Raw genomic sequence first — 25,406 nt, 5'->3', positions numbered from 1 at the left:
TTGTAGAAAAAAGTGGAATTATACAGAAAAACTCGAAGAATAAAATTAAAATTAGCCCTGGTAGTCAATGATATTTCTCTTGACTTTACCAAGCATTGTGATTATTATTTAACTTTTTACAAAATAAAAAATGGAACAAACAATCCAGCTAGGTATCTGTGGGAAGAGTTGAGGATTTTCGTAGTAGTGCTTAGCCAATGTAGTAATTTTGTCTCAGTTTTAAAATAAATATGCCAGGAATTTCAATTGTTAGTTTACTTGTGTCACACTTGGAATTATGTGTAAGCCAGTTCACATTTAAGGACTGTAGAGGCCTGTGTACATAGTTCTCTCTGCTATAACACACTTAGACTTCATATCTGCTGTTCCTGAGGGTTAACCATCAATACAATGATTAGGTTGTTTCCTATGTAGGGATTTTTCCATAGTTTATTACCATGTGACTAATTGCCTTTCACAATTTTCATCTCTTTTGGATGTGGATTTTTCCACATATTTTCTGGTAAGTTCTAATTGGTCACACATTCTAAAAATGATAGATCATTTTGAAATTTTATTCCATTCTATTTTCTTCATCTAAGTTTAACGACTCTCTCTTATCAGTTAAATTATTTTTGTACGTGTGTGTGAAATTATTGCTTGCCTAGTTATTTTAACCTTATTGCTACCTGTAATTAACATACCTGAAATAATTCATTTTACTTTCTTTCTATTCTGTCTTCTCTCTTTGTTTGATATCCTTTCAAAAGAATGTGTCTATAATATAGAAAGATATTTGTTCTTTTAACATTATCAGCTCTAGCTGAAATTTGTCATGTATTTCAGTCATTTAACCATTTATTCCTCTGTGCTATGAGAGCACTTTTATTGTCTTTATTTTTTTTAAATGTTACATTAAAAAAATATGAGGTCCCCATATACCCCTCACCCCCCTCACCCCACTCCTCCCCCCATAACAGCAACCTCCTCCATCATCATCAGACATTCATTGCATTTGGTGAATACATCTCTGAGCACTGCTGCACCTCATGTCAATGGTTCACATCATAGCCCACACTCTCCCACAGTCCACCCAGTGGGCAATGGGAGGGCATACAATGTCCAGTAACTGTCCCTGCAGCACCACCCAGGACAACTCCAAGTTCCAAAAATGCCCTCACATCATATCTCTTCCTCCCACTCTCTACCCCCAGCCACCACCATGGCCACTTTCTCCACACCAATGCCACATTTTCTTCAATTACTAATCACAATAGTTCATGAATAGAATATCATAAGTCCACTCTATTCCATACTCTATTCCTCCATCCTGTAGACCTTAGAATGGTTGTGTCCACTCCACGTCTATATCAAGAGGGGGCTTAGCACTTTCTTAGGGCCTCTTTTAATATTTTTTGAAAACAATAAGGCTTTGTTGCTAATATTTAATCTTTTCGGAGGTATTTATTCAAATGTCTTCCCTCATTCCTGGTACGGACAAATGTAAAAACTGATTTAATAATGCTTACATTGTGTGGATTAAGATTATATAAAATAATAAATGTGTACAGTGTTGAATCTGTACATAATCCTCTGAACATAATTATTTCATTTATTTGCGTTCTTCTTCCCTCTTTCCTTCCATTTACCTCTACCCTTTGATCTACCATAAACTTTTCTTTTTTTGAGAAATAATTTCTAGACATCTTTATCTCTCTAGTACATGGTACATAAGAGCCACATACAAATTTGAAGTATCATGCATTTATTTAGGTTAAACAAAAACACCATACCTTTGTTCAATGCAAAAAAGTCAGGATTTGGGTTGGAAAATGAAAAATTATTCTATCATAAACCATTTGTTTGTTCATACCTTTATGAATTCTTAATACTAAGTTTGAAGATTTAAGGTTATTTTTACACTGAGTAAATTTTTATGATACATATATAAACTTTTATTTTATTATTTTATTTATTTTTTAAAGATTTATTTTTTTATTTCTCTCTCCTTCCCTGTCCCCCTCTCCAGTTGTCTGCTCTCTGTGTCCACTCGCTGTGTGTTCTTTTGTGTCCACTTGTATTCTTGTCAGTAGCAAGCAAAGAATTGTGTTTCTTTGTTGCAACATCTTTCTGCATCAGCTCTCCGTGTATGCAGTGTCACTCCTGGGCAGGCTGCAATTCTCTTGTGTAGGGCGGCTTTCCTTATGGGGAGCACTTCTTGTGCATGGGGCTCCCCTATACAGGGGACACCCCTGTATGTGCACTCCTTGCGTGCATCAGCACTGAGAGTGGGCCAGCTCACCACATGGGTCAGAAGGCCCTGGGTTTGAACCCTGGACCTCCCATATGGTAGGCAGATGCTCTATCAGTTGAGCCAAATCCACTTCCCCATATATAAACTTTTAAATTGTATATCCCACTGTTTTCTGGAAAGGATTTGAAATCAAGTACAAAATAAACACATATATGTATGTACATAATACTTAAGTGAAAATAAAATAACAATAGAAAGTAATCATAAAAAATATTCATGAAGGGTAAGGTAAATAAATATTAAATTTGTTTATGAATTTCCTTACAACCAGGAATATTAAATAAGCTAACTATAAGTCTTTGGGTATAATTATCAGAAAAAAGAATATTCTCGTTTCAACAGAGAAAAGATATTTTTCTTCACATTAAATTGTAAACCAATTCTAATGTAGGACTATCATTATTGAATATTTAAGTAATGTCAACAAGGAAAGTGTTAAAATGTGGAGGTGACTACTTCTTTGGATGACCCTTTTTAATGTTATTGAAGTCTGATAAATCTAATTTTTAATCCTCTTCTGGACATTTCCCACCACAAATTACATAAAGATTGACCTTGTCTCTTTGATTTGTTTGTACTAAACTCTATAAAACAAGTCAATTTATTGACTTACTGTGCTAACAATTTGGATACAATCAATCCGTTGAGCCTTGTAATGATGTGGTTAAGAAAAAATGTTATTTACAGGTTAACACAGCCCTACTTTATACAATAAAATCAGTAGCCATACCTGAAAAGACCTTTGGATATGTATATAAAATCATTTCATTATATTGTTTTCTAAAAATTGAACATTATGCTTATTTTCCTTGAATTTATTTTTAAAGTATTTCTAATCATATAATGACTTGGGCTCAAGATTGTTATTTTAATAAGGATATGTTTGGTTTAAATGAAAAATATTTATATATTCAAGATGTAGATACATTTGTATGATAAAGGAGAGAATTGTTAATAAAAAATGAGATTATTTTTTCTTATAGTACTACTTCACTCTTGATAAAGTCAATATATTTTGTAAGGCAAGAATGGCCAAATAAAGTCCCTTTTTTAAATCAATAGAATCCTCTGAGTTTTTTGTTTATACTTTGAAACTTTATTTTAGTGTCTTACTTTACATTTAAATAGTCAAGCTGTGCTAGATAAAATAAACGTAATATTGAAATACCTGTGTCTTTGTTTTCTGCAAAAGTAAGTAATATGTACACATCACATATATATACCATTAGTTTGATGTTGTTGATCTGTTTTTTGATAAATAAAGCAGAAGTCTGATATAGTTCCATCATGCATTTAACATGATTAAGATGCTTGATATACCTTTTTAGAAAGATTGAGTATTCAAGGACATGGATATAAAATTCATAAAAGAAGATAAAATAAATATATGAAAATATTTTTAAACTCCTAATAATGTATGAAGTGCAGTTAAGGCAAAAGCACTATCTTTTCTCAAATACCAAACTGCAAATTAATAAAAGTAAATCCAGTGCTGAATAATAGGTGAGCAAAAAGGGATTTTTTCAGAAGTAGGCAAGGTGTAGTGTGAAATGGTATAGGTTTTGAGGAGAGAAATTATAAATATATTATTGAAGTTTAATATTTAAATGCTATGCTATTTAATTCAACAATTCTACTTTCTATAAGTTATATGTTTTCATGAAAGAAAATGGTACATACTTTTTCAAGGGTTCTAATCTCATGATTGTTAATAATCAAAAATACGCGTACAAAGAAGACATCTTAAGAGGCAATGAGAAGGGAAGGGAATTTATTAAATACATTGTGATACATATTCAATAGAACAGTATGCATCTTTTAAAAAATGAGATAACTTTATAGGCACAGACTTGGAAAGTTGTTCATAATATATCTTGAAGAAAGAAAACAATTTGCGTGATCATATAGGCAAGGCTAATTTATTTAAGGAATATATATCTTTATATATGGATCCACACATAAACAAATTCATTCCTCTGGAATTCCAGGAAGAATACAAAATAAGTTAATCCTGGTTTGCCATAAGAGTAGGATTGGTTAGGGAGAGGGAAACCATATACATATATCTACTTTGTAGTATTAAATATGTAAATCCGGGGTGGGGAGGGAAGGAGTGCTCTCTACATCATTGCAAGTAAGAAAAATTTTGGAAAGACGAGAATTATAAATCAGATATATATTACTAAAGCTTTCTAGCTTAAATTATTGGGTATCAGTAGATATTCTCTAAGTAAATCTACCTACCATAAGCTCCTATTTGAAGGCTATGAGGCTTACAGAATTTTTAGGTTAAATATTGATAGCACCCTGTTGTACTTTCAAATATTTCCCATATTGGATAATAAATTGTTTTCATTAATTACAAGAAATTGACTCCCACATCTTAAATAAACATTTCTTTTCCATGAATTTCCTCCCATGGACTGGGAGACTCAATCATAGAGATGGGGTGGAAGAGGATTTTAAGGCTACTTGAATCAAGTTTGCACACAGTATTTCCTCAAGCAATATTTGTTTTTTTTTATTTTATTTTATTTTATTTTATTTTTTTATTGACTTTGTAATAATATTACATTAAAAATATATATATGAAGTCCCATTCAACCCCACCCCCCACCCCACCTCTCCCCCCCCCCCCCCCCCCCCAGCAACACTCGTTCCCATCATCATGACACATCCATTGCATTTGGTAAGTACATCTTTGGGCACCTCTGCACCTCATGGTCAATGGTCCACATCATGGCCCATACTCTCCCCCATTCCATCCAGTGGGCCCTGTGAGGATTTACAATGTCCGGTGATTGCCCCTGAAGCACCATCCAGGGCAGCTCCATGTCCCAAAGACGCCTCCACCTCTCATCTCTTCCTGCCTTTCCCCATACCCATCAGCCACCATGTCCACTTTTCCCAATCCAATGCCACCTCTTCTATGTGGACATTGGATTGGTTGTGTCCATTGCACCTCTATGTCAAGAGGAGGCTCAGATTCCACATGGGTGCTGGATGCAATCCTCCCACTTTCAGTTGTAATCACTCTAGGCTCCATGGTGTGGTGGTGTTAGGGAGCTGAGTTGGCACAAGAAACTCAAGCAATATTTGTAAATACTTTTCCTTACTTCTTCATTTCTTTGGGAAAGTCATGGTATTAGACTGAACAAGCAAAGGAGCCATATTTTACTGTCACTCTAGAAAATTTCTTATTTATTAATTCGATGTTTACAATTAACAAGAAAGATCCAATCAATCAAATATTGTTTAATATAAATACATAGAGACCAGAACAATATATTGATAGGCCTGAGATGGCCTTGTAACTCTGACTTCAACTGCCCATTTGTTTCTATAATCATTACCTATGTCATAAGCCACGAGTTTAAATGTATAGATTCTAACTAACCTCTGAGAAGTGCATGCCACAATTACATGAAATTAATCTATAACACTTATTCACACAACGTGTTACATAGGAAATAACCCAATGAAAATTACCCTTCATTGTCATCATTGTTTTCCTCATCATCCATCATCATTATCATCATCACTTCTCATACACACATACATACACACATTTAAAACTAAGTAGTATGAAGCATTATACTTGCAAGAGACACTTTGAATAAAGTAATGGACTTATGAGTATGTAAGTGTTCCTGTATGAATAATTCATCTTTGGAATAAATATAGAATTTAGGATTTATATTATATAAGAACTGTGTAAATGCTCTCTCTCTAATTCCTAAGTTAAACATAAAATCCTGCCTGAGTATCCTGGTTGTACTTTATAAAATTTTATTGCTTTTTAAATTTTGAACAGTCAAAAGTGCAGTGGAGGGTATCTTCCCACTGGAGTTTTGGGACATATATTGAGTCATCAATTCACAGAGCACTTCCTCAAGAAAAGAGTGTTAATAATGGATATATTAGTTCTAATTCTGCAGTGCATCCCAGTTAACTTGCTGGTTACTGGTTTTCTATGCTTTTAATAATTCATAATTATGCTGAAGATCTTTACTCTAATAAGAAACTTGCCTGAATTTGAGATTTAAAATTTCATCATCTTTTTGACTTCCTACAATATCTTTTAGCTTTGTTCTACCATGTATCCACTGAAAAGCATGTGTCTGTATCTACTTTATACCTTTTTGCCTGAGAAACCCAAATGTTAATATGTCTTTTTCATATTCTACATAATTCTTTACTGTCAATTGGCAAACATAGATGCAAAGAAGGATGACAGAATAGAAATAAGGATAGAGCCTGAAACATTGAGTAAATTCAACATTCATGGATTCCCTACCTTTGCATTTCTTATATAAGAAAAACAAAACTTTGTTTAACATAAGTCTAATGCATTATTCAGAAATATAATAGGTATATCAAAAATATTTGACAAAAATAATGACAAATCAGTGATGTTAATTCACTGTGCCTGTTTTTTCACTTACTTAAATATTGTACATACTTGATATGAATTTGTAATTATATGAGCAAAATAATACACCACAAAATATACATGTATATATTTCATATATGTTTGTGCGTGTGTATGTGTATGTGTGCGTGTTTCTGGGATTCAAGATATGCATCCTAGATTTCTAGGGCTTAGAAGTGAAAGTAAAGCAATAATTGGAAGAGAAAGGCATCCAAAAAGACAAGAGGTTTGTTACTCTTTGGAAAACACCAACCTCTTATTATAACTTTTATAGAATAATTGGAGCAAGTAAATGTGGCTAGGTATGTATTTCCACGGTTGATTAAAATGGAAATGGGAAACTCCTGGGATAGTTCTTTATTTATAGAGTACTATAGCTGATTACACAAAATAGCTTCCACAAAATATTCTCATTAATATATCAGCCTGTGTGGCCTGCTGCCTTTCCCTGTGGCCCTCAAATAAACCCATTTTTCAGACCCAGATGTGTTGGCTTTGGTGTCTAGTATGGATGGTAAAACTCATTCCCTAGTAGTTAGTGGTCTGGTCTGTCCATTCATTCCTTTCCCTTTTGCCCTGAAAACCTGTAAATATTCCCAAACTAAGAATATAAGTTTTATAGCACCAGGCCTGACTTCTGGTCCCAGAAGAAAAGGAACAGCATCCTACGTTTTGTGGCAAAAGAAGGGTAAGCACATGTCACCCGCTTGTGCTAGGCCAGTGGATCAAGATTCATTAAAAAGGAGCAGTTCAATTTTACAGCTGTTCACGGTTTTGAGGTAGGAGAAATCCAACATTAAGGCATCAGCAAGTGTATTAGTCAGGGTTCTCCAGGAAAACAGAATCAACAGGAGATATCTGTCAATAATATGTGAATTTATAAGAGTCTCAGGTGATTGTGGGGAGGCAGTAGTTCAGGTTCTGCAGGAAGACTGCAAACCAGGACTCTGATGAAAGTCCACCGAAGGTCTGTGATGGGTTTCCAGGAGATGTTTGATATCCAAAGACCAGCTGGGAAATTCTCTCTGAATGCTGAAACCACTTCCCCTTTTAAAGCATTCAACTAATTGGATAAAGCAGCACTCACTGCTGCTCCCTGATAGCTATTTATGCAGTAAATCTCCCTGATAGCTATTTATGCAGTAAAGTTGCTGGTTACTAAAGTCCATAAATGCCCTTGTATTACAGTTAGCCCAGTGCTTGCTTGACCAAACAACTGGGCACAATTACCTGGCCAAGTTGACACATTAACCGAACCATCACAGCAAGGTAATGCTTTCTCCCCCAAAACTGGTATTATGGGCTGACTGTCAGTGCTCCTTGTGTCCTTACTTTCCTTTCATATGGCAGTTCATAGTGATGTCTTCTCTTCCTCCTCCAGGCTCCATTGACTTCCAGCTTCTTCCTGTGACTTTCTTCCTGGTCTCTTCTCTCTACAATCTCTAGTAACAGGATCAAGACCACACTGATGCAGGTGGCCATGCCTTATCTAAAAATTAACATCTTTAAAGTATTCTATGTACAATTAGTTCACACTCAAGAATGGAATAAAATTAAGAAGAGATTATTTTCTGGGGTACATAATTCATCCTACCTCAGGGACCAATGCCCACTACTGAAGCTGACCTTGTTCTATTTGTTCTCTACGTGAGTAAACGTTTCCTCTAGTGCCTGTCTGAGTCATACTTGCTGGCGACCCTAATACGTACAAACCATAAAGTGGGTTGGGGCCCTAGGACTGTGTTCTTAGTGGCAGACATTGTTATGCTTTTGCTACCCTCCGTGTGGTGAGACTTGCTCTTTGGAGGTGATAATAGATGTCTCTTTCTGACTGATAGGTTGGTGCTGCAGCAGGATACCAAGTCTGACAATTTGACATAACATGCAGACTGATGACAATTAATAAATTATTGGATAAGTCACTTTCAGTCATACAGACATGGTCAGCAGTTCTGATGAACACCGTGTCACTTTTAGTAGTTTAGTACTTATTTACACATCTTGGGTGAAGTTTAATATAGAAGATTGCAATTATTTGTACATGACTATTTGATAACAAGCTAGATTTTCTGACACAGCACAGGAAGAAATACTTGGAATGGAACTCAAAGAAAAGCAGTTAATGGTATTGCTAGGAAGTTTCTGTTCCAAGAAAATTAAAAAGGAAATGTGTTTCATTGGTGTTCACCCCTCTCTAGAAAGAAAAAACAAACATCAAAATCCCAAGTAATGGCATTCATTACAACTTGACTTTGGTCTGAAAAATTCATTTTGTTTTATTTTATTTCATTATAGGACCCATTTGTTTTATTAATTTTTTTCCATGCATTTATTTAGAAGAGATATTAGTGATTGTATTAGTCAGCCAAAGGGGTGCTGATGCAAAATACCAGAAATTGGTTGGTTTTTGTAATGGGTATTTATTTGGGGTAGGAGCTTACAGATACCAGGCCATAAAGCAAATAAGTTACTTCCCTCACCAGAGTCTATTTGGAGCAAGATGGCTGCCGACATCTGTGAGGGTTCAGGCTTCTAGACTCCTACATTACTGGGCCTTGTTTTTCTCTGGGTTCAATGTTCCTTTCTTCCTGGGGCTGGCTTCTCTTTCCTCTGTGAGCTTACTTCCCAGGGCTCCAGCTTAAGTCTTCATCATCAAATTCCAACATCAAAACTCCAACATCAGAAAAACCCTACTCTGTTCTTTGCCTGCCTTTTATCTCTGAGTGGGGAGTCAATACCCTAATCATAACTCAATCATGCCCAGGTACAGATCAGATTACAAACATAATCCAATATTGGATTATTCCAAAAATAATCCAATGTATTTTTGGAATTTACAACCATATCAAACTGCTACAGTGATATTAATTCACCATGCTTGTTTCTTTAATTATATAAATGTTACATAAAATAAACTTTGATCTGCATTTACTATGTTACTACGTACAAGGTGACTGTAAAGTAGTTGTCCTAAAACCAAAACACTGGTTTGACTACTACTTTTTTAAAAGTAGCACAGTGTTCAAAGGGAGATGTTGGATGCCTTTAAATGCTTGGAAATTAAGTGCTTTTAAAAACCTAGTAGAAAACCACCCCAAACAATGAAAATATTTGCTAACATTTGTTCTATCCTCAAACTGGAATGGCTGTGTGTATTTACTAATGTATTGTGGTAACAGATGTCCCAGCCCTTATGGACCACCCTAAGTCTGGTTAGAAACTTGAATAGGTTGCCCACCATTTCATTTGGAAAAGGCCACAAGCATAGACACATCAGAAAGGACACTATTACTGTGAACATTTTCCATCTTATATTAAAACAGATGACTTTAATAATGAGATCATTTCTATGTCTCTATAATTCTATCATTTTTTGCTAAAACAATTAAATGTCCATGTTTCTGTCAGTGGAAATTTTGTGTGTATGTATCCATTGGAAAGCTTATAATAATAAAAATAAACAAAACTAAAGCTGTTCAGCAAAGTAGGATTAGGAGAAGACATCAAGCACTGATTTAGAAAATCTAGGAATAGGATACCAAAATGTCCAAAGTCTAAACTCATGTCTGTGTGATGATTTTCGTTTTTCATATTCACACTATTATATGAAAAATTGCAATGATTTAAGCTTTGGGAGTACTTATGAATCAACTACATTGTTTTGAAATTTAACATATCAGTCTCATAATGAATCATGTATGGTATCTTTTTTTGTTAATAATTCCTATAAATGTCACTTGAAGAAATATTTAAAAATACAGGCTGCTTGCATTTATGTTTTAAAAATATAAATCAAAATCATTCTTAACGTGTTTTCTTGAAGAATAATTTAGGGATTTCATTTTACCTTATTTTAACTTTTTTTTTGCAGTCTTCTCCTAAAAAATCCATTATCCCTATTCTTTCCCACCCCAGGAGACTTCTTTTTTAATATAATACACTCTATTTTTAAAGAGCATTTAGATTTCATGAAAGTTACATTGAAAGTATAAGTGATTCCTATATCTCCAACCATCCCACTCCCATGCCTTCCCCTATTGATAATATCTTACAATAGAGTAGTACAATAGTTACAATTGATGAATAAATATTGAAGCAGTGCTATGACCCAAGGTCTATAGTTTACATTGTGGTTTGCACTTAGTTCTAATGCCCTAAAAATGCTCAATATTCAACCTATTATTCCCTTCCCTTGCCCTCAGTACCTTTGGTAACCACTATGTTTATATTAATGTTAAATTTTCTTCCCTTACTACAATATTAATAAGTTTACTGTGTCCATGGTTGCATTCCCCCTTATGTTTGTTCACTCCTCAAACTTAAGGATTTTATTTATTTATTTATTTATTTCTCTCCCCTTCCCCACCCCAACCTTAAGGATTTTAGGGTAATGATGCCCTCTTTCCTCAGATTGAGAGGAGTCTTAGATTTTATAGGGCAGGTACTATTTTGCTTACAGTTTTAGATACTCTCTGTTTTTTGGGGGTGGGGGTTGTGCATCATCATCATTTTACTAGTTGCCCTGGATGAGTATTATTAGCACTAATAATAGTGCTAGTAATAGACTTAAATAAAAGGAGTAGAAGAACCATGAGTACGGAAATTAAAAATGAGTCTAACTCTGTTACACTGGAGAAATAGGTTGCCATATATTCCAAGGTAAGGCCCACTGACAGGGTGCTGATTTCAAGGGGTTGTGTACTTTGCCTATAGTGTCCAATGTCCAGTTGGCTCTAGAGCTCTCAGGAGTACCCCATTTGAGGCTTTGTTTACAGAAGCTGTTAGTGAGATATGCTTGAGACATGCATCAGTGTAACCTCTGGAATGAGCTCCCGATTCATTTTGAAATCTCTTAGCCATAAGAACTCTACTGTATTTAATCTTTCCCCCTTTTGGTCAAGGTCTTTTTCCAAATGCATCACTGGTTGCTGCTTGGTATTAATCCCTTGGTGCCAGGGAGACTCATCACTGGGAATCATGTCCCATGACGGGGTGAGGGGGGCAAGTTGAGGCATGTATTTGCTGAGTTTGAATTAAAGAGATATCATATTTCAGTAATAAGGAGGTTTGCAGTAGGTTACTCTTCAGCAATAGTTATTATTAGGCTAATTTCAGCTTTACAAGAATAAAGTTCATGGTTACATGCATTAATATTGAGGGCTTGGCATATTGGTCTGTTTTCTTCTATTAAGCTCTGCCTATGTGCTCTAGAGATTCTTGCCTCTCTGTTAGAGAAATTAGCGGGACTTCTGAGGATGGGAGTTTAATCTTTTGTTGTTTATTATGAAGGTCTCCATCTTCTGAAATCATACCCTTTGGCAAGATGAACCCATCCATATTCCAACGAAGAATGTCCCAAGAGCACCAACCCCCACACATCCCCCCACTACTGACACCCTGCACCAGTGACCCTCCTCTGACATAGTTCCCAAATTGTCAGACTATTTCACTTAGTTCCCAAAATTGTATTTTCAACCAAAAACCTCCACATCCCCAGAGTTCACCTGTTTTTTCCTCTACTCCTCCTCTCAGTCCCATGGAGAGCCAAACCAAAATCCTCAACCCTCTTCACCTTCACACTCCAGCCCCATCAACCCAAATCATATCCCTGCACCGCCATCATGCCAATCCACTTCCAAACCACCCCTTTCCATCTGATCATATATTCTGCCCAGATTTAGTCTTGGCTCACAACTCTCTACTCTCTTACTATCTCCTGGTAACATTTCTTCCAGACCTTGTTTCTGTGAATCTGCTTAATATTCTTAGGTCAAATCAGTGAGGTCATGCAATATTTGTACATTAGTGACTGACTTACTTCATCAACACAAGGTCTTTCAGATTCATCCATTTTATTGCACGTGTCAATACTTCATTCCTTCTTACAGATGAGTAATCATCCAGTGTATGTATATACCACATTTTGCTTACCATTCATCCTTTGATGACACGTGGGTTGCTTCCAACATTTGTGTTCATGAATAATGCCACTATGAACATTGGTGTGCATATTCTGTTCGTGACCCTGATTTCAATTCTTCTGGATATATACCTACTTGTGGGATTGCTAAATCATATGGCAATTGTATAGTTAGCTTCCTGAGTAACTAGTAAACCTTTTTCCACAATGGCTGCATGTTCTACATTCTCATCAGCAGTTAAAAACAGTTCCCATTTCTCCACATTTCTCCAAAACTTGTAGTTTTCTGCTTTTTAAATAGCAGTCGGTCTAATAGGTATAAGATGATGATATTGCATTGTAGTTTTGATTGGCATTTCCTACTAGCTAGTGATATGGGACATTTTTTGTGTGTTTTTTTAGCTATTTTTATTTCGTCTATGGAAAAGTAGCTATTCAAATCTCTTTCCCATTTTTTAAAGTGTTTTTTCTTTTCCTTTTTGATATGTAAAATTTCTTTATATATGCCGAATATAGGCCCCTATTGGATAAGTGGTTCTCAAATATTTTCTGCCATTGAGTAAGCTGCCTTTCATTTTCTTGACAAACTCTTTTGAAGCACAAAATTTTTTAATTTTGAGGATGTCCCATTTATCTAGGTTTTTCTTTTGTTGCTGCACTTGGGTATAAAGTTTATGAAACTGCTTCTCGTAGATGCTTCCGTACGTTATCTTCTAAAGGCAGGATGATCTTGTGCTTATACTTAGGTTATGCTCTATCGTAAGTTAAATTTTTTTTTTTTTAGTTAGCTTAGTAAAAAAAATTTATTTGGGAAATAGGGGAAAGAACTGAGCTTGCTGAAAAATGGGAGAGAAAGGTGGAAATACACACCAAGATTTGATGCAGGCTCTTCTAGGCCTAGAGAGCGAACTCTGCCTTGTGTGGTTACCTTTTAAACTGTTAATTATTCCTTCCCTTTGCTAATGTTAGGGGGATGGACCCTAGCTGTTATTGGTTACTCCACCAATGGTGGGGGCCAAAGATAAGGCCTGTTTAGAATATCTGGGGCCAAGGGGAAGTCCGCCAAAGAGAAACTGGAATCTCAAGGTTAAACTCAAGGTCTCAGAAAATTCTTGCAGCCATGTTGTCTGTCAGCCATGTTGTGTCTTGTCTTGCCTCAGCTACCCCCACAGAGATTTTATGCCCTTATTTTTAAGAGGTACGAGGGGCAATGATCATTCTTCTGTAATTACTTCCTGTTGCTTAGGACAGTAGTTCCTGCCTGAGATAGTGTAAACCTCTCTGACTATTCTGCACAGGTTGAGGAAAGATGGTCCAACATTGGTTGGAACTGCCTAAAATCTCTACATGACAAATATCTTCTTTGGGAAGCTATTGATTCTGGAAGAAATAAACTTAGAATTTTGAAGATACATGACCCCACTAAAAGGATAAAGAAGATGGTTGTAAGTGGCCAAAAAAGGGGGCCAGCTATGACATAGTGGACCATAACAATGAGAAAGGCCAGATGCTTTTAGGGGCTGCATCCTCCTGAAGTTTGTGGGTTTCATCTTGCAGGTTTCAAATGCTTTCTAGGGCTATTTCAGAGTGATTTATATAGAAACAGCATTTTTCCTTGCAAAACAGACATGTCCCCCTCCATGCTGCTGTTAACATGTTTATGGTTCTGCAATTTTTCAGTACCACAGCAGAGTCTGTTTGCTATCCTAAGACTTCTAAGGCATGGCTAGTTTCCTCCATGTTTTTAGTTAGTTCTAGGGAGAGCTAACTCCCTAATAGATATCTATAGCTAACAGATAATGGGATTTGGTATAAATTGCCAATCCTAGTGTTTCATGGTGGTAGTTCTGTTTAAGACAGCTAGGAGGAGGATGAGAAGAGGCATTTCCCTTTTAGTTATTGTGTAGAACAAATTACAGGAAATGAGAATAGACAAGATTTCTTAAGGGGTGTCTAACTAGCCTTCTGCCTAACAATAGTTGTTTGGGCTAGAGTTAGAGGGAACAGTTGGCTTTGACATAGACACTACTTAGCTTTGTCTCTTCAAAAGGTATTCCAGGCTGTCCAATTACTGCACTCATACATCCTGTCAGGTTCTTCGGGTGAGCTGGCACTTCCTTGGGCAGCTGGCTTCATTAGGGATAAGTGCACCCAGCTGGCAATTCCTTTAACTTTAACAGCTGTGGATGTGATGGGACCCAATGAGGAAGGTCCCTTTCATTTTGGCTCTAATTGAAAGTGAGAACTGTACTCCTGCCAGGTATTGATCAGAACCTGGTTTCCAGGTCCTGGGTGAGGAAAGGTTACCCATAGATCATCTTGAAGGGGCTAAGCTGAAGTGGGCCCTAGCCACCTTGTTTACTGTTTCCCTTCTGGTGAGAAAAAATTAGCCCTGGCAGGATAGTATGTGGGTTTGCCAGTCCTCTCCAGAGTATGAGCGGAACAGTTTCTGTAATAAGGGTTAGGAGGGAGATCTGGGTTAAATACATTCATTAACTACTTAGAAAATGAAGTTTACCAGGACTTTTTAACATGTTCAGTATTCCTCTGCATATGATTTAGAATAGAAAAGATATCATCAATCATCAAGCATGTAAGTTCAGTACTTAATACTAACCAATGCACTAACCAATGCATAAGTTTCTCTTTGAGCTGTGACTAATAGATCTAAGCTTCAGGTTTGCAATACCATACATGTTATCTCTCCATGGGAGTGGGACATAACGACAATTGTGTTTAAGTTCTACTTATATCACCCTGGCAATCATTGTTCCACTTGTCCTTCACATAACCAGCATGCTGCAGCACGTTAACCCTAGAAAGAAACTAGAAAGGTAGAGGTGGGCTCTAGTATTTTACTGGACTGGTGCATAGTGCCCTTTGGCATTGCAAAACAGAGCCGGTCAGGAGGCAATATCCATTGTACATCTGGCCATATCGAACCATCACTGGCTGCTACAGGAGTCTGAAACTGCATCATTCTCTCCATCCACTTCAGGAGCATAACCAGAGATAGAGCAGATATTTTTGTTGTCTTAGGGGTCAGTGACTGACCTAGCTATTAACTCAAATGGAGGGGCAAAATGCATTGTATTGAAGGCCTAGTTTGAATGTTCAAAAGAGTCTGACAATACTGAAGTCTGTCTCTTTTGATTTTTATACACTTTCTAAACACTTCCAAAGCAGTTTATAGCATATCAAATGAACTTAACTATTTTAGTACTTCCTTTTTACTTCTATACCTTTACCATGGTGATGTAAATTAGCAGGTATTTTACTTTAGCAGTCCAAGAAAAACTAATTTCTCAATTGTTTTATGAAAAGTGAAGATTCCCAGTGGAATTAAGGTTATCTGTCCTTATCACCACTTTAACATGCAGATTGAGGTGGGCCCTGATAGGTTTCCCTGTTATGAAATTTATTTTTGTTATTATTTTGTTATTAACCTAGAATTAGGTTTCTAATAAATGGCTTCCTGGAATTAACCATTTAAGTCCTTCAATTTAGAAGATGCATTTACAAACTTCTTTCAATTAACCATAATTAAAGTTAGTTACCTTATATTTAAATAAGTTTATAAATTACAGTTAGTAACCAATGAAATTTACTTTATCCATTTAAAGGGCAGATCTATATTTCCTTCTTTAGCTTAATTTCATTAAAGTGAACTTACAACTTTCATCATCTTAAAGATGAATATATATAATATTAATTAATTTGCTTGGTATTCTAATACTAGGAAGATAACACCCAAGCTAAATAAAACTGAAACCATTATAGTTAATGTAGAGAATGTTCTTTTTTCTTCCTTTACAGGGGGCTTAAAACATCTTTTCTTTAATAAAATTCTAAAACTAAAGAATTTTAAAAGCATACTGACTGCTAGGTTCTGGGATATATTAAAATTCTTTAATTTTGTTTTAATTATAATTTCATAGCTTTTAAGGACTTTTCCTTTACTTACTGAAATTTGGTCATAGAATTATTAACCACCCTTATTTTAAGGCTGTTAAAAGTTTTAACTTGGGGAATTACAGGACAAACTTTGATTCTTAATTCCCCAGCCTAGAAGATAGAGTTTTAATCTGTTATACCTATCCTCTCCCCCAGAGTTCTTGCAAAGAGAAGGCCCTGGGCGCTGGGTAGGTTAAAGAGCTCAGAAAAATCTTTTTCCCTTTCCCAGTAGTTCCTATATTCAGATTTCTATATGTCCCTTCCATCCTGCTTAGCCTAATTTGGGCTCCAGGAATACTTATTCACATATATAAGCACATATTTGATTTTTAACAATTTTGAATAGAGCTTTTTTAAGGATATTTATTTGTTAATTTGATATTACCATCCCAATGTATGAAGATATACAGTGAACAAATAGGCACACACAGAGAGTCAGACACAAAAACAGCACTCACTAAAGTTACTCAAAATTTTATTCTTTTACAAAATAAGTTTAATTGTAAAGTAACATTTAAAAGACTTCTTTGAAGGCTATTTCTAATTAATCTTATTTGCACTTTGATCATTCAGTTTTGTAAAAGGATTCTGTTCTTTAATTATTGGTTTATAACCAAAAAGTTCCCATTGATTTAAGGTACAATTTTCCTTTACTTCAAAGCTTTGCTTATTTTCCATTTTGACTTTGGCAGACTTAGATGAAAAATATTAATTCAGGGACACATGAGTTAATTTTTTTATATGGTATAAAATGATCATCCTCTATAATTCTTTTGGATATAGATATCCAGTCCTCCCAGTCCCATTTGTTCAAAAGACTATCCTGTCCCACTTGAGTGGACTTGGTGACATACTTGAATATCAGTTGGCCCAATAAGCATGGGTCTTTATCTGAACCCTCATTTGGCTCTGTTGGTCAGTATGTCTATCCTGGTGCCAATGCCATGAGGTTTTTTTGTTGTTGCTGTTGTTGTTGTTGTTGTTTTTGCATTTGTGTGTTTTAGGAAGTACTGGGGATTGAACCCGGGACTTCATACATGGGAAGCAGGCTCTTAACCACTGAGCTACAACTGCTCCCCAATGAGAGTTGGTTTTTCATTTGTGTGTTTGTTTTTAGGAGGTACCAGGAATTGAACCCTGAACCTTGTACATAGGAAGCAGGTGTTCAACTACTTGAGCTACATCTGCTCTCCACCATGACATTTCGATCATTGTAGCTTTGTAGTATTCTTTAATGTCAGATAAAATAATTTCTTCAATTTTGCTTTTCCTTTTCAAGATGTTTTGCCAGTTCAGGACCCTAAACCCTTCCAAATAAATTTGATTATTGACTTTTCCAGCTCATTTAAAAATGCTATTTTGGGGGGATTGTGATGAATCTGTAAATCCATTTGAGTAGGGTAGACATCTTAATGATATTTAGTCCTCCAAACCATGGACATGGAATAGTCTTCCATTTATTAAGGTCTTTTTTGATTTCCTTCAGTAATGTTGTGTAGTTTTATGTGTATAAACCCTTTACATCCTTAGTTAAGTTTATTCCTAGATATTAGATTTTTAAAATTGCTATTATAAATGGAACTTTTTTCTTAATTTCTTCTTCAGATAACTGATTAATAATATATGGAAATGTTACTGATTTTTCCATGTTGATCTTATATCCTGCCCTTTACTGAACTTGTTTATGAGCTCGGTAATATTTGCTCTAGTTTTTCAGGGTTTTCTATGTATAAGATCATGTCATTTGCAAATAGTGAAAGTTTTACTTTTTCCTTTCCAATTTGGATGCCTTTTATTTCTTTTTCTTGCCTAAGTGCTCAAACAAGTACTTCCAATACAATATCAAATGAATGGTGACAGTGGGTATGCTTGATTTTTCCAGCTCTTAGAGGGCAAGTCTTTGAGTATGATGTTAGCTGTGCGTTTTTCATTTATATGCCTTATCATGTTGAGGAAGTTTCTTTCTAATCCTATCTTTTGAGGTGTTTTTATCAAGAAGGGAGACTTTGTTTTGTTGAATTTTTCTGCAATGATATATATGAGCATATGATTTTTTTCTTTCAATTTGTAAATGTGGTGTTTTACATTGATTGATTTTCTTATATGGAATTAACTATCCTTACATACCTGGAACAAAACCACTTCATCACAGTTATAATTTGATTAATGTGTTGTTGGATACAGTTAGTATTTTATTAAGGATTTTTGCATCTAAGTTCAGAGATTGGTCTGTACTTTTCTTTTTTTGTAATGTCTTTATGTGGCTTTAGTATTAGGATGATGCAAGCATCATAGAATGAGTTAGGTAATGTTCCCTCCACTTCTGTTTTTTGGAAATGTTTAAGCAAGACTGGTATTAGTTCTTTCTGGAATGATTGGTAAAATTCACCCATGAAAATATCTGGTCCTAAGCTTATCTTGCTTGGGAAGGTTTTGGTAACTCATTCAATTGCACGACTTGTGACTGGTCTGTTGAGTTCTTCTATTTCTTCTTTCATCAGTGTGGGTTGTTTATGTCTTATGTCCATTTTATCTACATTATCCATCTTGTTGGCATACAGTTTTTTTAAATATCCTCTTATGATACTGTATTTCTATCAGATCAGTGGTGATATCCCCTTCCTCATTTTTAATTTTATATATTTGATATTCTCTCTTTTTTTCTTTGTTAGTCTAGCTAAGGGTTTTCAATTTTAATAATCAACTCAATCAGCCAGCTTTTGGCTTTAATTCTTTCTAATGTATTTTTATTCTCAATTTCATTTAGTTCTATTGTAACCTTTGTTATTTCCTTCCTTCTGCTTGCTTTTGGATTAGTTTATTGTTTTTTTGTTCTTTTCCTAGTTCCTCCAGGATGGTGGTTAGGCCTTTGATTTTAACTCTTTCTTCTTTTTTAATACAGGGCATTTCTGGCTGTATTTTTTCCCTTCACCATTGCTTTGGCTGCCTTCCACAAATTTTGATACGTTGTGTTGTAATTTTCATTCATTTCAGGGTAGTTACTAACTTGTTTGCAATTTTCTCCTTGACCCACTGATTATTTGAGAGTGTGTTGTTGAACTTCCATATATTTATGCTTGTTCTGGTTCTCTGTCCTTATTAATTTCCATCTTCATTCCATAATGGTCAGAAAAATTACTTTGTGTAATTTAAATCTTTCTAAATTTATTGACACTTTTTCCATGACCTAGAAAGTTTTCTATTTTGGACAATGATCCATATGCACTTTTAAAGAATGTATATCCTGCTTCATTTGGGTGTAATGTTCTGTATATATCTATGCGGTCTAGATCCTCTAGCATAATAGTCAAGGTCTTTTCATTTATTGAGCCTCTGTTGAAATGTTTCTGTCTAATGGTAATAATGGTGTATCAAAGTCCACCACCACATTTGTAGAGGTAACTATTATATTTTTCCTCTTAGTTTTTCCATTGTTTGCCCCAGGCATTTTGGGGCACCCTGTTTAGTTGCATAAATACTTATTTGTTCTTTTTTATTGAGAGGTTACTTCTTTTGTTAATGTATAGTGTCCTTCTTTGTCTCTTACAACAGTTTTGAATTTAAAGTCCATTTTTTTTTTCCTGATAGTAATAAAGCCTTTTTTGTTATTGCTTGTATGTAAAATCATTTTCCATCCTTTCACTTACAATCTGTTGGTGTCCCTGGGTCTAAGGTGAGTTTCTTGTAAACAGCATATAGATGGCTTATATTTCCTTATTCATTCTGCAAATCTATGCCTTTTTATTGGGGAATTTAATCCACTAATTCAACATTATTAATGTGAAGACCATTACTTTCATTAGCCATTTTTTGTTTAGGTTTATATATGTCATCCTTTTTATTTCTCCTATCTTTTTAGATACTCTTACTAATAATCTTCCTTTCTAAACTTTCCAATCCTCTCTGTCCTGTTTTTCCCTTTCAGCCTGCAGAACTCCCTTTAGTATTTCTTGTATGGCAGGACTTTTGTTGACAAACTCAATTTCTGTTTATCAGTGAATATTTTGAACTCTCCTTCATTTTTTAATGCCAGTTTTGCTGGATAAAGAATTCTCGACTGGGACTTTTTTTTCTTTTAGCATCTTAACTCTACTATACCATTTCCTTCTTGCCTCCATGTTTCAGATAAGAAGCCAGTACTTAATCTTATTGAGCTTCCCTTATTTGTGATGGATGTCTTTTTTTGCTGCTTTCATGATTCTGTCTATGTCTTGAGCTTTAGACAATCTGATAATTATGTGTCTCTGACTGGCTATACTACAATTTATTGGGCTTGGAGTATGCTCTACTTCATGGACATGTATATTCATGTTCCTCATACGAGTTGGGAATTTTTTGGCTACTCTTTCCTTAAACACTCCTATCGCCTTCTTTCCCTTCTCTTCTCCTTCCAGGATGTCTATAATGCATATGCTTTCATGTCATTCAATTCCTTGTGTCCCTGCTGAATATTTTCTAATTTTTATAAAATCTATCTGTTTTACTCCCTGTGAAATTTCAGATGTTCTATCTTCAATGTCACAAATTATTTCCTCTGCCTGTTCAAATCTGCTGTTGTGTGATGTTAAAGCATATTTTTACTTTCTTACACTGTGCCTTTCATCACTATCAGAGCTGTTATCTTTTTGCATATGTTTATGATTTCTTTTGTATATTCCCCAAGTATCCTCTTAATATCCTTTTATCTCTTCCTTCACTTCATTAAATTGATGGTATTTGGATATCTATGACTCTTGTTCTATATTCTATGTCTCCTCCTGCTTTTTCATTTGTTCATTAGACTAGGCTATGTCATCCTGTTTCTTAGTATGGTTTATAATGTTTTTGCTGGTGTCTATGCATTTGTTTATTTTGATGACCTTATTCAGTTGGTTAGCCTCTCTTTCTAGTATAGGGTTTTATTTCATTTTGTTTTGTGTTAAGGGTCCTCCTTGACACTTGGTTCCACTTATGCTATATCCTTGTAGTTGTCGATGTTCCCCTGAAAAAGTATTAGTTCCACAGTAAAGGAAAGAAAGAAGAAGGAAAGAAGTATAAAATAAAAAGATGGAAAATGAACCCAAAAGAGCCAGGAAAAAATAAGTAATAAGAGTGAAAAATCATATAAATAAAAAAAGAATAAAAAAAAAAGGTGAAAGAATAATAGAAGAAACAGAAGAAACAAAAAACCTGAAAAATGAGAAGAGAATAAAGAAAATGGATATCGAGCAGAGAAGTTGGTATGAAAGAAAAGGAAAGGTAGAGGGAAAAATGAAAGAAAGAAAAGACATAAGGAAAATAAGTAGACAAAAGGGAAAAAAAGAAAAGGAAAAAGAAAAAACAAAGAGAAAAGAAGCCTCCCTCTTAGGCCACAAGCAACCCTCTCAGGGTACCTGCTTACCAGTCAATCACCCTGCAACCTGCCCTACACAAGTAAGGTATCCAGATGTAAATAAAATAAAATAAAATAATAAAATATAAATAAAATAAAATTTTAAAAATCTCAGTCTAAGTTCCCTGTCACAGGCTCCTTATCCCACAAAACTCCCCCTCCTCCAAGGAGCCTGACAACACACTGGATTGCTCTCTGGCTCCTTCTCCTCCAGGTCAGCTGGGCATCTGCCAGCTTGCCAGCTGCCTTTCCCCGATCCCCTTTCTCTCAGGCTGATTGGGTATCTGACAGCTCTCTGGCTTCTTCTCCCAGCTTCCCTTTCCCTCGGCTAGTTGAGTGCCAATTGGTTTGCCAGCTAACTCTCCTGACTCCCCTCTCACATGGACAGTTGTGTACTGTCAGTCTATCCCCTCACTGCCCCAGTTCCTCTTTCTCCTAGGGCAGGCGGTGTGACAGTTCACCTGATCAGATCCCTTCCCCTCTCCCTGAAGCTGCGTCAGTGCTGGCTACATCTTTACTTTTCCCGTGAACCTACTGAGCTCTGATCTGCCCACTCTTTCTCACCCCCACATACCTGTCTTTCCCTGAGAGCCTGCTGGGTACCAGATTGCACCCTTGGTTGACCAGTGGCTTTCCTCACTCTCAGAGACAGCTGAGAGCTGGTCAGCAGTCACATTACTTCCCGCAGCTTCCCTCTCCCTCTGCTGCCTGGGACCCCCTCTCTAGCTGCCCTCTCCAATTGCCCCCTTAGCCCCATGGTTTTCCTTCTGCCAGGTAATCAATCCTACCCACCTTCCTGCTGTTTCTGGAGAAGGAGTTAGCCTGTTTTCCCCTCCTCCACCATCTTGAATCCCAAATCTTTTAAAATGTGATTAACAGAATTATCAGGAAGGATTGATATTACTGGATAATAAAACTACTTAATGAAATCAAGGCATTTTATAATCAAAATGTTCTTTGAATTCCATGTTCCTCAACTCCCTATAGGAATTGAAACTCCTCAATGAAACCAAATTATCTACCAGGCCTCTTCCTGAAATTCCCAGTTTTAAGATAACAAGTTGAGTTTACTTTAACAAATCAATTTTACTGATACGTATATATAAAGCATAAATCAACAAGTTGTGTTTTAATCGCCTCTCAGTAGTGTCACTAATTGTTTCTAATTTTGTCTTCTAGAGTAGGGAATTCTTAACCATGGGACCATGAGCTTGAATTGAAATTCCAAAAAAAATTATTCTTGTGGGGACGTGTTGGTGCAGGTGTGATACATTTATTTAAAAATACCAGTATAGTATGGACTTAGATAGGGGTCAGTAGTTTTCTCCTGACTGGCAAAGGGGTCTGTAAAATAAAAAAGGTTAAGAACACCGTTCTTGAGTAAGACAAACACTACTTCATACTCCTTGTGACCTTTATCAAGTATACAGTCTAAGCTTACATGTTGTTTCTTCATGGACAGCAAAAAAGAAATCCTCGATTCCTATTGATACTTGAAACGGATGCCTGTCTTTTTTTCTTTCAGTAATGAACTGAATTAATTAAATTTCCTTATCACCTCATTGTCTATTGTGCTTTTGAATACAATTTCCCATGAGAAGTCTATTTTGAAATTTGCAAGATGTTTTATTATGACTTGATAGTTGAATTGATGCCATCAATCATATTTGGAAGCACTTCTAAAAATATGGGCAAGACTATTCTTTAATTGTTTCTTTCATATGGAATTTTAAAACCAGCTGCTAAGTTTATCAGTATGTGGTTACTCCTCCATTGTTTTGGCAAATATAAACACCTGAGAAGATCCAAACTTTTTGAATAATTGTATTCTGGAGTCACTCATTTGACAGCTGATATCACACACCTACTGAAATTAGCTGAGTTTGACTAACTCACCTTCACTTTAAATGAAAGAGAAATGATGTAAATTTGATTGACCATGCCAGTTATCACATGCCCAGCATGTAAACTGAGACTTTTAGCCTTACAAAAACTTAAAACTTTAGAAAAGGATAAAAATGCATCTATTTTAAATTGAATTATAAACAGAATTCTTTGAAAGAATAGGGAGTTTCATTCTAAAACATGCTTTATTGAATTCCATATGAAGAAAAAAATAGCATTGATAATAATGATTAAGCAAAAAATCTGACACATCTGCATATCTCAACTCATGCTATGTTTTGCACCTTCTTGTAGGATGAATACAAAAGTTAAAGTGTTTCTTGTTTGATTCAAATATGAATTACTTTTTTTTTAATGTTTCTGATTTAGGAGGGCAGGTCAAGTTTGCAAAGAGTTTATTTTCTCACAAAAATGAATATAATCCTAATAATAAGAAAAAGTACTTTATATGGGTGGTTCTTCCTCAAAAGGAACATATTTTCTATTATTTAGGGATGGATATTACCTGCACATATAAGATCCCTAATTTTAATACAAAATTTTATCTAATAGAAACACTAAATGCAAAATGATATAAGTAAAGGTAGACACAGACAGTGAAAAACTATCACATTTGCTTAATACCCAGCTATTTGTCTGTCATGTGTGATGAACAAAATTTCATTTACGAATAATATCTTGAAAACTGTATATCCATGTATATCCCCTTGAAAATTCACTTTAATGTGCAATCAAGTAAACTGTGAAATAAATTAAAACTTTAAAACTATAAAAGGAGAAGTTGAAAAATAATTTTTAAAAATGTTTGTTCTACTGTTTTAAGAAATTAGTCAAAGGAAAAATCCAAATTCTATCTTGTGCTAGGTTCATTGAGATTTTTAGATCTGTGGATGTATAGTTTTCATCAAATTGAAAACCTTTTTGTATTATTTATTCAAATATTTTTCTTCCCATTCTAGTTGGGGACACTATAATACACATATTAGTTTGAAATTGTCCCATGGGTCACAGATGCAGTGTTCATTTTCATTTTCCTGTTTTCCCTCCATCTGTATCTCATTTTGGATACTTTCTGCCATGTCTTTAACTTGACTAATATTCTTTCCTACAGCGTCTTATCTGTTCTTTCTCCTCCCCAATATTTTTTGTTGTTTATTTTGTTGTCAGACAATGCTTCTTTTACCAACTCTAGAAGTTTGATTTAGGCCATTTTGTATATTTTCTATATTCTCTGTTTAACATTCTTAATCTTGTTTCTACTTTCTTGAACCGATATAGTTCAAGTTATACTAATGACACTCCCCACTCTCTTTACATGTTAAGTCGTAAAATTCTACTTTCACATTTTAGTTAAGCAAGCCATTATCCTCAGTGGCACTCTCTGTCAGAAAAGATGAGTAAAACTGCCATATTCATAGGTGTCCTGTAACTATCTTGGGACTGGGAAGACCTTGAAGTTATTCCTGCTCTAAAGTTCTGGATAAGAAAATTGTTAGGCAGGCCACATGGGGTTCTTCTTTCTGGTGCATTT

This window comes from Dasypus novemcinctus, chromosome 10, assembly GCF_030445035.2.
Source record: "Dasypus novemcinctus isolate mDasNov1 chromosome 10, mDasNov1.1.hap2, whole genome shotgun sequence".
Taxonomy (NCBI): Eukaryota; Metazoa; Chordata; class Mammalia; order Cingulata; family Dasypodidae; genus Dasypus; species Dasypus novemcinctus.
The sequence above is the reverse complement of the archived record's forward strand: the minus strand, read 5'-3'. Positions refer to the sequence as shown.